The sequence below is a fragment of the Petromyzon marinus genome, chromosome 42 (assembly GCF_048934315.1).
Source record: "Petromyzon marinus isolate PM22_M1 ecotype Great Lakes invasive population chromosome 42, UKy_Petmar_22M1.pri1.0, whole genome shotgun sequence".
Classification (NCBI taxonomy): Eukaryota; Metazoa; Chordata; class Hyperoartia; order Petromyzontiformes; family Petromyzontidae; genus Petromyzon; species Petromyzon marinus.
The window spans coordinates 5,380,782-5,396,809 of record NC_133708.1 but is presented as its reverse complement, the minus strand read 5'-3'; the positions used below and the strand labels follow the sequence as shown (position 1 = coordinate 5,396,809).

Here is a 16,028-nt window from a genome sequence, read left to right as displayed (position 1 = left end):
CCTCACTACATAGGCAGAACCCTCATGTCACGAGATTTCCGTAACGCTATTGAGACATTAGAGTAAAAAGGACGTCATGATGAACAAGGGATTATAACCTTAAAATGAAATAGGTCTATGTCACCGCTCCCTTACAAATTGCACACGCATTAATGCAATGAATATCACGTCGCGGTCTGCTTTTCGCTTGCAAGTTTCAGATTTACTGCAATACACCCGTCCTTGGACGGGCAAAAGGCTAGTGTTTAAATAAAACATGCAGCGCCATATGTAGATAATAGATGACAGTTGATATGTATAATACATATAATACGTGACAATACAGTGTTTCTTAAAATATGTTTGTTAAAATACAGTATTTTAAAAAGCTAACGGATGCTTACCAAGTTTTTGGGCCATGTTTACGGGTCCGCCATTGGTCCAATACTGTAATTATGTACAATGAACACAATGTGAAGTAAACTATGTGCAGAATACTATTACCTTTACTTTAATAACCATCGTGTAAAAACATGAATGGAAATTAAATAATCACTGATTTGAAGTTGTATCAAAGCACGTTTTAATTTTACTAAAGTTGCGAAGAACAGGTCCCATAGGATAAATGTAGGAGTGTTCCGATAAGTACCTACTAATGATGGAACTAAACTTTACTCTGGTTTCTCTTCAGAGCGAATAAATCTTTCGCCTTTTACTAAAGATTTCCGTGGAGAGGAACACTCTAATGAGTCTTCAACTATTTTTCGTAACCCTGCTCTGGCAGGGTTTCCTTGAAAGTAACAAAAAGATTGAGTTTGCTGGGTACGGGTGCTTCACGTCATGAAAAGAGAGGGGGGGGGACACACTTTGTGTTCATTGCGACAAAGTTACGCAGCTAGTTATTATCTGACTAGCCTATAGCCCGTCCAAGGACAGGTGTATTTCAGTTTAGGGTCCATCCCCTTTCCCCCCTCCCTGTATGCACGCGTACTTTCCCCCCCTCCCCCACCTGCGTACGTACGCTTGATGCACCCCCCCCCCCCCCCGAATATCTACTATAATCACCCATTAATGTTTGTCCTTAACTCTCGTAACATCACTCCACATCGACCAGTCCCCCTCATTAATATTCAAGAGCAGGGACGTCCTCCAAATCGACACCCCCTCCCCCCATTCCTAATTATTAGCGTCTGAAGTCACTACACATGGGGGGCCAATGGGCCTCCTCCCCTATCCTAGGCGTCAACTTACACCCCTCACTACATAGGCAGAACCCTCATGTCACGAGATTTCCGTAACGCTATTGAGACATCAGAGTAAAAAGGACGTCATGATGAACAAGGGATTATAACCTTAACATGAAATAGGTCTGTGTCACCGCGCATTAAAAAAAAATTGCACACGCATTAATGCAATGAATATCACGTCGCGGTCTGCTTTTCGCTTGCAAGTTTCAGATTTATTGCAATACACCCGTCATTGGACGGGCAAAAGGCTAGTGTTTAAATAAAACATGCAGTGCCATATGTAGATAATAGATGACAGTTGGTATGCATAATACATATAATACATGACAATACAGTATATTTCTTAAAATATGTTTGTTAAAATACAGTATTTTAAAAAGCTAACGGATGCTTACCAAGTTTTTGGGCCACGTTTACGGGTCCGCCATTGGTCCAATACTGTAATTATGTACAATGAACACAATGTGAAGTAAACTATGTGCAGAATACTATTACCTTTACTTTAATAACCCTCGTGTAAAAACATGAATGGAAATTAAATAATCACTGATTTTAAGTTGTATCAAAGGACGTTTTAATTTTACTAAAGTTGCGAAGAACAGGTCCCATAGGATAAATGTAGGAGGGTTCTGATAAGTACCTACTAATGATGGAACTAAACAATACTCTGGTTTCTCTTCAGAGCGAATAAATATTTCGCCTTTTACTAAAGATTTCCGTGGAGAGGAACACTCTAATGAGTCTTAAACTATTTTTCGTAACCTTGCTCTGGCAGGGTTTCCTTGAAAGTAACAAAAAGATTGAGTTTGCTGGGTACGGGTGCTTCACGTCATGAAAAGAGTGGGGGGGGGACACACTTTGTGTTCATTGTGACAAAGTAACGCAGCTATTTATTAGCTGTCTTGCCTATAGCCCGTCCAAGGACGGGTGTATTTCAGTTTAGGGTCCATCCCCTTTCCCCCTCCCTGTATGCACGCGTACTTTTATCCCCCCCCCCCCCCCACCTGCGTACGTACGCTTGATGCACCCCCCCCCCCGAATACCTACTATAATCACCCATTAATGTCTGTCCTTAACTCTCGTAACATCACTCCACATCGACCAGTCCCCCTCATTAATATTCAAGAGCAGGTGACGTCCTCCAAATCGACACCTCCTCCCCCCATTCCTAATTATTAGCGGCTGAATTCACTACACATGGGGGGCCAATGGGCCTCCTCCCCTATCCTAGGCGTCAACTTACACCCCTCACTACATAGGCAGAACCCTCATGTCACGAGATTTCCGTAACGCTATTGAGACATCAGAGTAAAAAGGACGTCATGATGAACAAGGGATTATAACCTTAACATGAAATAGGTCTGTGTCACCGCGCATTAAAAAAATAATTGCACACGCATTAATGCAATGAATATCACGTCGCGGTCTGCTTTTCGCTTGCAAGTTTCAGATTTACTGCAATACACCCGTCCTTGGACGGGCAAAAAGCTAGTGTTGAAATAAAACATGCAGCGCCATATGTAGATAATAGATGACAGTTGGTATGCATAATACATATAATACATGACAATACAGTATTTCTTAAAATATGTTAAAATACAGTATTTTAAAAAGCTAACGGATGCTGGCCAAGTTATTGGCCATGTTTACGGGTCCGCCATTGGTCCAATACTGTAATTATGTACAATGAACACAATGTGAAGTAAACTATGTGCAGAATAACATTACCTTTACTTTAATAACCCTCGTGTAAAAACATGAATGGAAATTTAATAATCACTGATTTTAAGTTGTATCAAAGGACGTTTTAATTTTACTAAAGTTGCGAAGAACAGGTCCCATAGGATAAATGTAGGAGTGTTCCGATAAGTACCTACTAATGATGGAACTAAACTTGACTCTGGTTTCTCTTCAGAGCGAATAAATCTTTCGCCTTTTACTAAAGATTTCCGTGGGGAGGAACACTCTAATGAGTCTTAAACTATGTTTCGTAACCCTGCTTTGGCAGGGTTTCCTTGAAAGTAACAAAAAGATTGAGGTTGCTGGGTACGGGTACTTCACGTCATGAAAAGAGAGGGGGGGACACACTTTCTGTTCATTGCGACAAAGTGACGCAGCTATTTTTTATCTGACTAGCCTATAGCCCGTCCAAGGACGGGTGTATTTCAGTTTAGGGTCTTTCCACTTTCCCCCACCCCGGAATGCACGCGTACTTTCCCCCCCCCCCCCCCCCACCTGCGTACGTACGCTTGATGCACCCCCCCCCGAATACCTACTATAATCACCCATTAATGTCTGTCCTTAACTCTCGTAACATCACTCCACATCGACCAGTCCCCCTCATTAATATTCAAGAGCAGGTGACGTCCTCCAAATCGACTCCTCCCCCCATTCCTAATTATTAGCGGCTGAAGTCACTACACATGGGGTGCCAATGGGCCTCCTCCCCTATCCTAGGCGTCAACTTACACCCCTCACTACATAGGCAGAACCCTCATGTCACGAGATTTCCGTAACGCTATTGAGACATCGGAGTAAAAAGGACGTCATGATGAACAAGGGATTATAACCTTAACATGAAGTAGGTCTGTGTCACCGCGCATTAAAAAAAAATTGCACACGCATTAGTGCAATGAATATCACGTCGCGGTCTGCTTTTTGCTTGCAAGTTTCAGATTTATTGCAATACACCCGTCCTTGGACGGGCAAAAGGCTAGTGTTGAAATAAAACATGCAGCGCCATATGTAGATAATAGATGACAGTTGGTATGCATAATACATATAATACATGACAATACAGTATATTTCTTAAAATATTTTTGTTAAAATACAGTATTTTAAAAAGCTAATGGATGCTGACCAAGTTTTTGGGCCATGTTTACGGGTCCGCCATTGGTCCAATACTGTAATTATGTACAATGATCACAATGTGAAGTAAACTATGTGCAGAATAACATTACCTTTACTTTAATAACCCTCGTGTAAAAACATGAATGGAAATTAAATAATCACTGATTTCAAGTTGTATCAAAGGACGTTTTAATTTTAGTAAAGTTGCGAAGAACAGGTCCCATAGGATAAATGTAGGAGTGTTCCGATAAGTACCTACTAATGATGGAACTAAACTTTACTCTGGTTTCTCTTCAGAGCGAATAAATCTTTCGCCTTTTACTAAAGATTTCCGTGGAGAGGAACACTAATGAGTCTTAAACTATTTTTCGTAACCCTGCTCTGGCAGGGTTTCCTTGAAAGTAACAAAAAGATCGAGGTTCCTGGGTACGGGTGCTTCACATTATGAAAAGAGAGGGGGGGGGGGGGACACACTTTGTGTTCATTGCAACAAAGTTACACATCTATTTATTATCTGACTAGCCTATAGCCCGTCCAAGGACGGGTGTATTGCAGTTTAGGGTCCATCCCCTTTCCCCCTCCCTGTATGCACGCGTACTTTTACCCCCCCCCCCCCCCCCACCTGCGTACGTACGCTTGATGCACCCCCCCCCCCGAATACCTACTATAATCACCCATTAATGTCTGTCCTTAACTCTCGTAACATCACTCCACATCGACCAGTCCCCCTCATTAATATTCAAGAGCAGGTGACGTCCTCCAAATCGACACCTCCTCCCCCCATTCCTAATTATTAGCGGCTGAAGTCACTACACAGCGGGGGCCAAGGGGCCTCCTCCCCTATCCTAGGCATCAACTTACACCCCTCACTACATAGGCAGAACCCTCATGTCACGAGATTTCCGTAACGCTATTGAGACATCAGAGTAAAAAGGACGTCATGATGAACAAGGCATTATAACCTTAACATGAAATAGGTCTGTGTCACCGCGCATTGAAAAAAAATTGCACACGCATTAATGCAATGAATATCACGTCGCGGTCTGCTTTTCGCTTGCAAGTTTCAGATTTATTGCAATACACCCGTCCTTGGACGGGCAAAAGGCTAGTGTTTAAATAAAACATGCAGTGCCATATGTAGATAATAGATGACAGTTGGTATGCATAATACATATAATACATGACAATACAGTATATTTCTTAAAATATGTTTGTTAAAATACAGTATTTTAAAAAGCTAACGGATGCTGGCCAAGTTATTGGCCATGTTTACGGGTCCGCCATTGGTCCAATACTGTAATTATGTACAATGATCACAATGTGAAGTAAACTATGTGCAGAATAACATTACCTTTACTTTAATAACCCTCGTGTAAAAACATGAATGGAAATTAAATAATCACTTATTTTAAGTTGTATCAAAGGACGTTTTAATTTTAGTAAAGTTGCGAAGAACAGGTCCCATAGGATAAATGTAGGAGTGTTCCGATAAGTACCTACTAATGATGGAACTAAACTTTACTCTGGTTTCTCTTCAGAGCGAATAAATCTTTCGCCTTTTACTAAAGATTTCCGTGGAGAGGAACACTCTAATGAGTCTTAAACTATTTTTCGTAACCCTGCTCTGGCAGGGTTTCCTTGAAAGTAACAAAAAGATTGAGGTTGCTGGGTATGGGTGCTTTACATCATGAAAAGAGAGGGGGGGGGGACACACTTTGTGTTCATTGCGACAAAGTTATGCAGCTATTTATGATCTGACTAGCCTATAGCCCGTCCAAGGACGGGTGTATTTCAGTTTAGGGTCCATCCCCTTTCCCCCTCCCTGTATGCACGCGTACTTTTACCCCCCCCCCTGCGTACGTACGCTTGATGAACCCCCCCCCCCCCCGACTACCTACTATAATCACCCATTAATGTCTGTCCTTAACTCTCGTAACATCACTCCACATCGACCAGTCCCCCTCATTAATATTCAAGAGCAGGTGACGTCCTCCAAATCGACACCCCCTCCCCTTATTCCTAATTATTAGCGGCTGAAGTAACTACACAGCGGGGGCCAAGGTGCCTCCTCCCCTATCCTAGGCGTCAACTTACACCCCTCACTACATAGGCAGAACCCTCATGTCACGCGATTTCCGTAACGCTATTGAGACATCAGAGTAAAAAGGACGTCATGATGAACAAGGGATTATAACCTTAACATGAAATAGGTCTGTGTCACCGCGCATTAAAAAACAAATTGCACACGCATTAATGCAATGAATATCACGTCGCGGTCTGCTTTTCGCTTGCAAGTTTCAGATTTATAGCAATACACCCGTCCTTGGACGGGCAAAAGGCTAGTGTTTAAATAAAACATGCAGTGCCATATGTAGATAATAGATGACAGTTGGTATGCATAATACATATAATACATGACAATACAGTATATTTATTAAAATGTTTGTTAAAATACAGTATTTTAAAAAGCTAACGGATGCTGACCAAGTTTTTGGGCCATGTTTACGGGTCCGCCATTGGTCCAATACTGTAATTATGTACAATGATCACAATGTGAAGTAAACTATGTGCAGAATAACATTACCTTTACTTTAATAACCCTCGTGTAAAAACATGAATGGAAATTAAATAATCACTGATTTTAAGTTGTATCAAAGGACGTTTTAATTTTAGTAAAGTTGCGAAGAACAGGTCCCATAGGATAAATGTAGGAGTGTTCTGATAAGTACCTACTAATGATGGAACTAAACTTTACTCTGGTTTCTCTTCAGAGCGAATAAATCTTTTGCCTTTTACTAAAGATTTCCGTGGAGAGGAACACTCTTATGAGTCTTAAACTATTTTTCATAACCCTGCTCTGGCAGGGTTTCCTTGAAAGTAACAAAAAGATTGAGTTTGCTGGGTACGGGTGCTTCACGTCATGAAAAGAGTGGGGGGGGGGACACACTTTGTGTTCATTGTGACAAAGTAACGCAGCTATTTATTAGCTGTCTTGCCTATAGCCCGTCCAAGGACGGGTGTATTTCAGTTTAGGGTCCATCCCCTTTCCCCCTCCCTGTATGCACGCGTACTTTTATCCCCCCCCCCCCCACCTGCGTACGTACGCTTGATGCACCCCCCCCCCCCGAATACCTACTATAATCACCCATTAATGTCTGTCCTTAACTCTCGTAACATCACTCCACATCGACCAGTCCCCCTCATTAATATTCAAGAGCAGGTGACGTCCTCCAAATCGACACCTCCTCCCCCCATTCCTAATTATTAGCGGCTGAAGTCACTACACATGGGGGGCCAATGGGCCTCCTCCCCTATCCTAGGCGTCAACTTACACCCCTCACTACATAGGCAGAACCCTCATGTCACGAGATTTCCGTAACGCTATTGAGACATCAGAGTAAAAAGGACGTCATGATGAACAAGGGATTATAACCTTAACATGAAATAGGTCTGTGTCACCGCGCATTAAAAAAATAATTGCACACGCATTAATGCAATGAATATCACGTCGCGGTCTGCTTTTCGCTTGCAAGTTTCAGATTTATTGCAATACACCCGTCCTTGGACGGGCAAAAGGCTAGTGTTTAAATAAAACATGCAGTGCCATATGTAGATAATAGATGACAGTTGGTATGCATAATACATATAATACATGACAATACAGTATATTTATTAAAATGTTTGTTAAAATACAGTATTTTAAAAAGCTAACGGATGCTGACCAAGTTTTTGGGCCATGTTTACGGGTCCGCCATTGGTCCAATACTGTAATTATGTACAATGATCACAATGTGAAGTAAACTATGTGCAGAATAACATTACCTTTACTTTAATAACCCTCATGTAAAAACATGAATGGAAATTAAATAATCACTGATTTTAAGTTGTATCAAAGGACGTTTTAATTTTAGTAAAGTTGCGAAGAACAGGTCCCATAGGATAAATGTAGGAGTGTTCCGATAAGTACCTACTAATGATGGAACTAAACTTTACTCTGGTTTCTCTTCAGAGCGAATAAATCTTTTGCCTTTTACTAAAGATTTCCGTGGAGAGGAACACTCTTATGAGTCTTAAACTATTTTTCATAACCCTGCTCTGGCAGGGTTTCCTTGAAAGTAACAAAAAGATTGAGTTTGCTGGGTACGGGTGCTTCACGTCATGAAAAGAGTGGGGGGGGGGGACACACTTTGTGTTCATTGTGACAAAGTAATGCAGCTATTTATTAGCTGTCTTGCCTATAGCCCGTCCAAGGACGGGTGTATTTCAGTTTAGGGTCCATCCCCTTTCCCCTTCCCTGTATGCACGCGTACTTTTATCCCCCCCCCCCCCACCTGCGTACGTACGCTTGATGCACCCCCCCCCCCCGAATACCTACTATAATCACCCATTAATGTCTGTCCTTAACTCTCGTAACATCACTCCACATCGACCAGTCCCCCTCATTAATATTCAAGAGCAGGTGACGTCCTCCAAATCGACACCTCCTCCCCCCATTACTAATTATTAGCGGCTGAAGTCACTACACATGGGGGGCCAATGGGCCTCCTCCCCTATCCTAGGCGTCAACTTACACCCCTCACTACATAGGCAGAACCCTCATGTCACGAGATTTCCGTAACGCTATTGAGACATCAGAGTAAAAAGGACGTCATGATGAACAAGGGATTATAACCTTAACATGAAATAGGTCTGTGTCACCGCGCATTAAAAAAATAATTGCACACGCATTAATGCAATGAATATCACGTCGCGGTCTGCTTTTCGCTTGCAAGTTTCAGATTTACTGCAATACACCCGTCCTTGGACGGGCAAAAAGCTAGTGTTGAAATAAAACATGCAGCGCCATATGTAGATAATAGATGACAGTTGGTATGCATAATACATATAATACATGACAATACAGTATTTCTTAAAATATGTTAAAATACAGTATTTTAAAAAGCTAACGGATGCTGGCCAAGTTATTGGCCATGTTTACGGGTCCGCCATTGGTCCAATACTGTAATTATGTACAATGAACACAATGTGAAGTAAACTATGTGCAGAATAACATTACCTTTACTTTAATAACCCTCGTGTAAAAACATGAATGGAAATTTAATAATCACTGATTTTAAGTTGTATCAAAGGACGTTTTAATTTTACTAAAGTTGCGAAGAACAGGTCCCATAGGATAAATGTAGGAGTGTTCCGATAAGTACCTACTAATGATGGAACTAAACTTGACTCTGGTTTCTCTTCAGAGCGAATAAATCTTTTGCCTTTTACTAAAGATTTCCGTGGAGAGGAACACTCTTATGAGTCTTAAACTATTTTTCATAACCCTGCTCTGGCAGGGTTTCCTTGAAAGTAACAAAAAGATTGAGTTTGCTGGGTACGGGTGCTTCACGTCATGAAAAGAGTGGGGGGGGGGACACACTTTGTGTTCATTGTGACAAAGTAACGCAGCTATTTATTAGCTGTCTTGCCTATAGCCCGTCCAAGGACGGGTGTATTTCAGTTTAGGGTCCATCCCCTTTCCCCCTCCCTGTATGCACGCGTACTTTTATCCCCCCCCCCCCACCTGCGTACGTACGCTTGATGCACCCCCCCCCCCGAATACCTACTATAATCACCCATTAATGTCTGTCCTTAACTCTCGTAACATCACTCCACATCGACCAGTCCCCCTCATTAATATTCAAGAGCAGGTGACGTCCTCCAAATCGACACCTCCTCCCCCCATTCCTAATTATTAGCGGCTGAAGTCACTACACATGGGGGGCCAATGGGCCTCCTCCCCTATCCTAGGCGTCAACTTACACCCCTCACTACATAGGCAGAACCCTCATGTCACGAGATTTCCGTAACGCTATTGAGACATCAGAGTAAAAAGGACGTCATGATGAACAAGGGATTATAACCTTAACATGAAATAGGTCTGTGTCACCGCGCATTAAAAAAATAATTGCACACGCATTAATGCAATGAATATCACGTCGCGGTCTGCTTTTCGCTTGCAAGTTTCAGATTTATTGCAATACACCCGTCCTTGGACGGGCAAAAGGCTAGTGTTTAAATAAAACATGCAGTGCCATATGTAGATAATAGATGACAGTTGGTATGCATAATACATATAATACATGACAATACAGTATATTTATTAAAATGTTTGTTAAAATACAGTATTTTAAAAAGCTAACGGATGCTGACCAAGTTTTTGGGCCATGTTTACGGGTCCGCCATTGGTCCAATACTGTAATTATGTACAATGATCACAATGTGAAGTAAACTATGTGCAGAATAACATTACCTTTACTTTAATAACCCTCATGTAAAAACATGAATGGAAATTAAATAATCACTGATTTTAAGTTGTATCAAAGGACGTTTTAATTTTAGTAAAGTTGCGAAGAACAGGTCCCATAGGATAAATGTAGGAGTGTTCCGATAAGTACCTACTAATGATGGAACTAAACTTTACTCTGGTTTCTCTTCAGAGCGAATAAATCTTTTGCCTTTTACTAAAGATTTCCGTGGAGAGGAACACTCTTATGAGTCTTAAACTATTTTTCATAACCCTGCTCTGGCAGGGTTTCCTTGAAAGTAACAAAAAGATTGAGTTTGCTGGGTACGGGTGCTTCACGTCATGAAAAGAGTGGGGGGGGGGGGACACACTTTGTGTTCATTGTGACAAAGTAATGCAGCTATTTATTAGCTGTCTTGCCTATAGCCCGTCCAAGGACGGGTGTATTTCAGTTTAGGGTCCATCCCCTTTCCCCTTCCCTGTATGCACGCGTACTTTTATCCCCCCCCCCCCCACCTGCGTACGTACGCTTGATGCACCCCCCCCCCCGAATACCTACTATAATCACCCATTAATGTCTGTCCTTAACTCTCGTAACATCACTCCACATCGACCAGTCCCCCTCATTAATATTCAAGAGCAGGTGACGTCCTCCAAATCGACACCTCCCCCCATTCCTAATTATTAGCGGCTGAAGTCACTACACATGGGGTGCCAATGGGCCTCCTCCCCTATCCTAGGCGTCAACTTACACCCCTCACTACATAGGCAGAACCCTCATGTCACGAGATTTCCGTAACGCTATTGAGACATCAGAGTAAAAAGGACGTCTTGATGAACAAGGGATTATAACCTTAACATGAAATAGGTCTGTGTCACCGCGCATTAAAAAAAAATTGCACACGCATTAGTGCAATGAATATCACGTCGCGGTCTGCTTTTTGCTTGCAAGTTTCAGATTTATTGCAATACACCCGTCCTTGGACGGGCAAAAGGCTAGTGTTGAAATAAAACATGCAGCGCCATATGTAGATAATAGATGACAGTTGGTATGCATAATACATATAATACATGACAATACAGTATATTTCTTAAAATATTTTTGTTAAAATACAGTATTTTAAAAAGCTAATGGATGCTGACCAAGTTTTTGGGCCATGTTTACAGGTCCGCCATTGGTCCAATACTGTAATTATGTACAATGATCACAATGTGAAGTAAACTATGTGCAGAATAACATTACCTTTACTTTAATAACCCTCGTGTAAAAACATGAATGGAAATTAAATAATCACTAATTTCAAGTTGTATCAAAGGACGTTTTAATTTTAGTAAAGTTGCGAAGAACAGGTCCCATAGGATAAATGTAGGAGTGTTCCGATAAGTACCTACTAATGATGGAACTAAACTTTACTCTGGTTTCTCTTCAGAGCGAATAAATCTTTTGCCTTTTACTAAAGATTTCCGTGGAGAGGAACACTAATGAGTCTTAAACTATTTTTCGTAACCCTGCTCTGGCAGGGTTTCCTTGAAAGTAACAAAAAGATTGAGGTTGCTGGGTACGGGTGCTTCACGTCATGAAAAGAGAGGAGGGGGACACACTTTGTGTTCATTGCGGCAAAGTTACGCAGCTATTTATTATCTGACTAGCCTGTAGCCCGTCCAAGGACGGGTGTATTTCAGTTTAGGGTCCATCCCCTTTCCCCCCTCCCTGTATGCACGCGTACTTTCCCCCCCCCCCCCCCACCTGCGTACGTACGCTTGATGCACCCCCCCCCCCCGAATATCTACTATAATCACCCATTAATGTCTGTCCTTAACTCTCGTAACATCACTCCACATCGACCAGTCCCCCTCATTAATATTCAAGAGCAGGTGACGTCCTCCAAATCGACACCTCCTCCCCCCATTCCTAATTATTAGCGGCTGAAGTCACTACACAGCGGGGGCCAAGGGGCCTCCTCCCCTATCCTAGGCATCAACTTACACCCCTCACTACATAGGCAGAACCCTCATGTCACGAGATTTCCGTAACGCTATTGAGACATCAGAGTAAAAAGGACGTCATGATGAACAAGGCATTATAACCTTAACATGAAATAGGTCTGTGTCACCGCGCATTAAAAAAAAATTGCACACGCATTAATGCAATGAATATCACGTCGCGGTCTGCTTTTCGCTTGCAAGTTTCAGATTTATTGCAATACACCCGTCCTTGGACGGGCAAAAGGCTAGTGTTTAAATAAAACATGCAGTGCCATATGTAGATAATAGATGACAGTTGGTATGCATAATACATATAATACATGACAATACAGTATATTTCTTAAAATATGTTTGTTAAAATACAGTATTTAAAAAAGCTAACGGATGCTGGCCAAGTTATTGGCCATGTTTACGGGTCCGCCATTGGTCCAATACTGTAATTATGTACAATGATCACAATGTGAAGTAAACTATGTGCAGAATAACATTACCTTTACTTTAATAACCCTCGTGTAAAAACATGAATGGAAATTAAATAATCACTTATTTTAAGTTGTATCAAAGGACGTTTTAATTTTAGTAAAGTTGCGAAGAACAGGTCCCATAGGATAAATGTAGGAGTGTTCCGATAAGTACCTACTAATGATGGAACTAAACTTTACTCTGGTTTCTCTTCAGAGCGAATAAATCTTTCGCCTTTTACTAAAGATTTCCGTGGAGAGGAACACTCTAATGAGTCTTAAACTATTTTTCGTAACCCTGCTCTGGCAGGGTTTCCTTGAAAGTAACAAAAAGCTGAGGTTGCTGGGTATGGGTGCTTCACGTCATGAAAAGAGAGGGGGGGGGGGGGGACACACTTTGTGTTCATTGCGACAAAGTTACGCAGCTATTTATGATCTGACTAGCCTATAGCCCGTCCAAGGACGGGTGTATTTCAGTTTAGGGTCCATCCCCTTTCCCCCTCCCTGTATGCACGCGTACTTTTACCCCCCCCTGCGTACGTACGCTTGATGAACCCCCCCCCCCCCGACTACCTACTATAATCACCCATTAATGTCTGTCCTTAACTCTCGTAACATCACTCCACATCGACCAGTCCCCCTCATTAATATTCAAGAGCAGGTGACGTCCTCCAAATCGACACCCCCTCCCCTTATTCCTAATTATTAGCGGCTGAAGTAACTACACAGCGGGGGCCAAGGTGCCTCCTCCCCTATCCTAGGCGTCAACTTACACCCCTCACTACATAGGCAGAACCCTCATGTCACGCGATTTCCGTAACGCTATTGAGACATCAGAGTAAAAAGGACGTCATGATGAACAAGGGATTATAACCTTAACATGAAATAGGTCTGTGTCACCGCGCATTAAAAAACAAATTGCACACGCATTAATGCAATGAATATCACGTCGCGGTCTGCTTTTCGCTTGCAAGTTTCAGATTTATAGCAATACACCCGTCCTTGGACGGGCAAAAGGCTAGTGTTTAAATAAAACATGCAGTGCCATATGTAGATAATAGATGACAGTTGGTATGCATAATACATATAATACATGACAATACAGTATATTTATTAAAATGTTTGTTAAAATACAGTATTTTAAAAAGCTAACGGATGCTGACCAAGTTTTTGGGCCATGTTTACGGGTCCGCCATTGGTCCAATACTGTAATTATGTACAATGATCACAATGTGAAGTAAACTATGTGCAGAATAACATTACCTTTACTTTAATAACCCTCGTGTAAAAACATGAATGGAAATTAAATAATCACTGATTTTAAGTTGTATCAAAGGACGTTTTAATTTTAGTAAAGTTGCGAAGAACAGGTCCCATAGGATAAATGTAGGAGTGTTCCGATAAGTACCTACTAATGATGGAACTAAACTTTACTCTGGTTTCTCTTCAGAGCGAATAAATCTTTTGCCTTTTACTAAAGATTTCCGTGGAGAGGAACACTAATGAGTCTTAAACTATTTTTCGTAACCCTGCTCTGGCAGGGTTTCCTTGAAAGTAACAAAAAGATTGAGGTTGCTGGGTACGGGTGCTTCACGTCATGAAAAGAGAGGAGGGGGACACACTTTGTGTTCATTGCGGCAAAGTTACGCAGCTATTTATTATCTGACTAGCCTGTAGCCCGTCCAAGGACGGGTGTATTTCAGTTTAGGGTCCATCCCCTTTCCCCCCTCCCTGTATGCACGCGTACTTTCCCCCCCCCCCCACCTGCGTACGTACGCTTGATGCACCCCCCCCCCCCCGAATATCTACTATAATCACCCATTAATGTCTGTCCTTAACTCTCGTAACATCACTCCACATCGACCAGTCCCCCTCATTAATATTCAAGAGCAGGTGACGTCCTCCAAATCGACACCTCCTCCCCCCATTCCTAATTATTAGCGGCTGAAGTCACTACACAGCGGGGGCCAAGGGGCCTCCTCCCCTATCCTAGGCATCAACTTACACCCCTCACTACATAGGCAGAACCCTCATGTCACGAGATTTCCGTAACGCTATTGAGACATCAGAGTAAAAAGGACGTCATGATGAACAAGGCATTATAACCTTAACATGAAATAGGTCTGTGTCACCGCGCATTAAAAAAAAATTGCACACGCATTAATGCAATGAATATCACGTCGCGGTCTGCTTTTCGCTTGCAAGTTTCAGATTTATTGCAATACACCCGTCCTTGGACGGGCAAAAGGCTAGTGTTTAAATAAAACATGCAGTGCCATATGTAGATAATAGATGACAGTTGGTATGCATAATACATATAATACATGACAATACAGTATATTTCTTAAAATATGTTTGTTAAAATACAGTATTTTAAAAAGCTAACGGATGCTGGCCAAGTTATTGGCCATGTTTACGGGTCCGCCATTGGTCCAATACTGTAATTATGTACAATGATCACAATGTGAAGTAAACTATGTGCAGAATAACATTACCTTTACTTTAATAACCCTCGTGTAAAAACATGAATGGAAATTAAATAATCACTTATTTTAAGTTGTATCAAAGGACGTTTTAATTTTAGTAAAGTTGCGAAGAACAGGTCCCATAGGATAAATGTAGGAGTGTTCCGATAAGTACCTACTAATGATGGAACTAAACTTTACTCTGGTTTCTCTTCAGAGCGAATAAATCTTTCGCCTTTTACTAAAGATTTCCGTGGAGAGGAACACTCTAATGAGTCTTAAACTATTTTTCGTAACCCTGCTCTGGCAGGGTTTCCTTGAAAGTAACAAAAAGCTGAGGTTGCTGGGTATGGGTGCTTCACGTCATGAAAAGAGAGGGGGGGGGGGGGGGGACACACTTTGTGTTCATTGCGACAAAGTTACGCAGCTATTTATGATCTGACTAGCCTATAGCCCGTCCAAGGACGGGTGTATTTCAGTTTAGGGTCCATCCCCTTTCCCCCTCCCTGTATGCACGCGTACTTTTACCCCCCCCTGCGTACGTACGCTTGATGAACCCCCCCCCCCCGACTACCTACTATAATCACCCATTAATGTCTGTCCTTAACTCTCGTAACATCACTCCACATCGACCAGTCCCCCTCATTAATATTCAAGAGCAGGTGACGTCCTCCAAATCGACACCCCCTCCCCTTATTCCTAATTATTAGCGGCTGAAGTAACTACACAGCGGGGGCCAAGGTGCCTCCTCCCC

At 42.0% G+C, this 16,028-nt stretch overlaps 13 non-coding genes across 13 annotated transcripts; all 13 read left to right on the top strand.

The window, feature by feature from the left end:
• Nucleotides 1–650: 650 nt before the first annotated feature.
• Nucleotides 651–766, top strand: LOC142930646 (U5 spliceosomal RNA). The gene has a single exon (XR_012946597.1). It is a non-coding gene; the product is annotated as a U5 spliceosomal RNA (small nuclear RNA).
• Nucleotides 767–1,888: 1,122 nt separating this feature from the next.
• Nucleotides 1,889–2,004, top strand: LOC142930711 (U5 spliceosomal RNA). Its single transcript, XR_012946662.1, has one exon. It is a non-coding gene; the product is annotated as a U5 spliceosomal RNA (small nuclear RNA).
• A 1,117-nt stretch (nucleotides 2,005–3,121) lies between these two features.
• Nucleotides 3,122–3,237, top strand: LOC142930705 (U5 spliceosomal RNA). The gene has a single exon (XR_012946656.1). It is a non-coding gene; the product is annotated as a U5 spliceosomal RNA (small nuclear RNA).
• Nucleotides 3,238–4,353: 1,116 nt separating this feature from the next.
• LOC142930763 (U5 spliceosomal RNA) lies at nucleotides 4,354–4,467 on the top strand. The gene has a single exon (XR_012946713.1). It is a non-coding gene; the product is annotated as a U5 spliceosomal RNA (small nuclear RNA).
• A 1,127-nt stretch (nucleotides 4,468–5,594) lies between these two features.
• On the top strand, nucleotides 5,595–5,710 carry LOC142930754 (U5 spliceosomal RNA). Its single transcript, XR_012946704.1, has one exon. It is a non-coding gene; the product is annotated as a U5 spliceosomal RNA (small nuclear RNA).
• A 1,117-nt stretch (nucleotides 5,711–6,827) lies between these two features.
• Nucleotides 6,828–6,943, top strand: LOC142930682 (U5 spliceosomal RNA). Its single transcript, XR_012946633.1, has one exon. It is a non-coding gene; the product is annotated as a U5 spliceosomal RNA (small nuclear RNA).
• A 1,122-nt stretch (nucleotides 6,944–8,065) lies between these two features.
• Nucleotides 8,066–8,181, top strand: LOC142930681 (U5 spliceosomal RNA). Its single transcript, XR_012946632.1, has one exon. It is a non-coding gene; the product is annotated as a U5 spliceosomal RNA (small nuclear RNA).
• A 1,118-nt stretch (nucleotides 8,182–9,299) lies between these two features.
• LOC142930687 (U5 spliceosomal RNA) lies at nucleotides 9,300–9,415 on the top strand. The gene has a single exon (XR_012946638.1). It is a non-coding gene; the product is annotated as a U5 spliceosomal RNA (small nuclear RNA).
• Nucleotides 9,416–10,535: 1,120 nt separating this feature from the next.
• LOC142930680 (U5 spliceosomal RNA) lies at nucleotides 10,536–10,651 on the top strand. Its single transcript, XR_012946631.1, has one exon. It is a non-coding gene; the product is annotated as a U5 spliceosomal RNA (small nuclear RNA).
• A 1,121-nt stretch (nucleotides 10,652–11,772) lies between these two features.
• On the top strand, nucleotides 11,773–11,886 carry LOC142930661 (U5 spliceosomal RNA). The gene has a single exon (XR_012946611.1). It is a non-coding gene; the product is annotated as a U5 spliceosomal RNA (small nuclear RNA).
• A 1,120-nt stretch (nucleotides 11,887–13,006) lies between these two features.
• Nucleotides 13,007–13,122, top strand: LOC142930753 (U5 spliceosomal RNA). The gene has a single exon (XR_012946703.1). It is a non-coding gene; the product is annotated as a U5 spliceosomal RNA (small nuclear RNA).
• Nucleotides 13,123–14,239: 1,117 nt separating this feature from the next.
• LOC142930652 (U5 spliceosomal RNA) lies at nucleotides 14,240–14,353 on the top strand. Its single transcript, XR_012946603.1, has one exon. It is a non-coding gene; the product is annotated as a U5 spliceosomal RNA (small nuclear RNA).
• A 1,118-nt stretch (nucleotides 14,354–15,471) lies between these two features.
• On the top strand, nucleotides 15,472–15,587 carry LOC142930751 (U5 spliceosomal RNA). The gene has a single exon (XR_012946701.1). It is a non-coding gene; the product is annotated as a U5 spliceosomal RNA (small nuclear RNA).
• The last annotated feature ends 441 nt before the right edge of the window (nucleotides 15,588–16,028 follow it).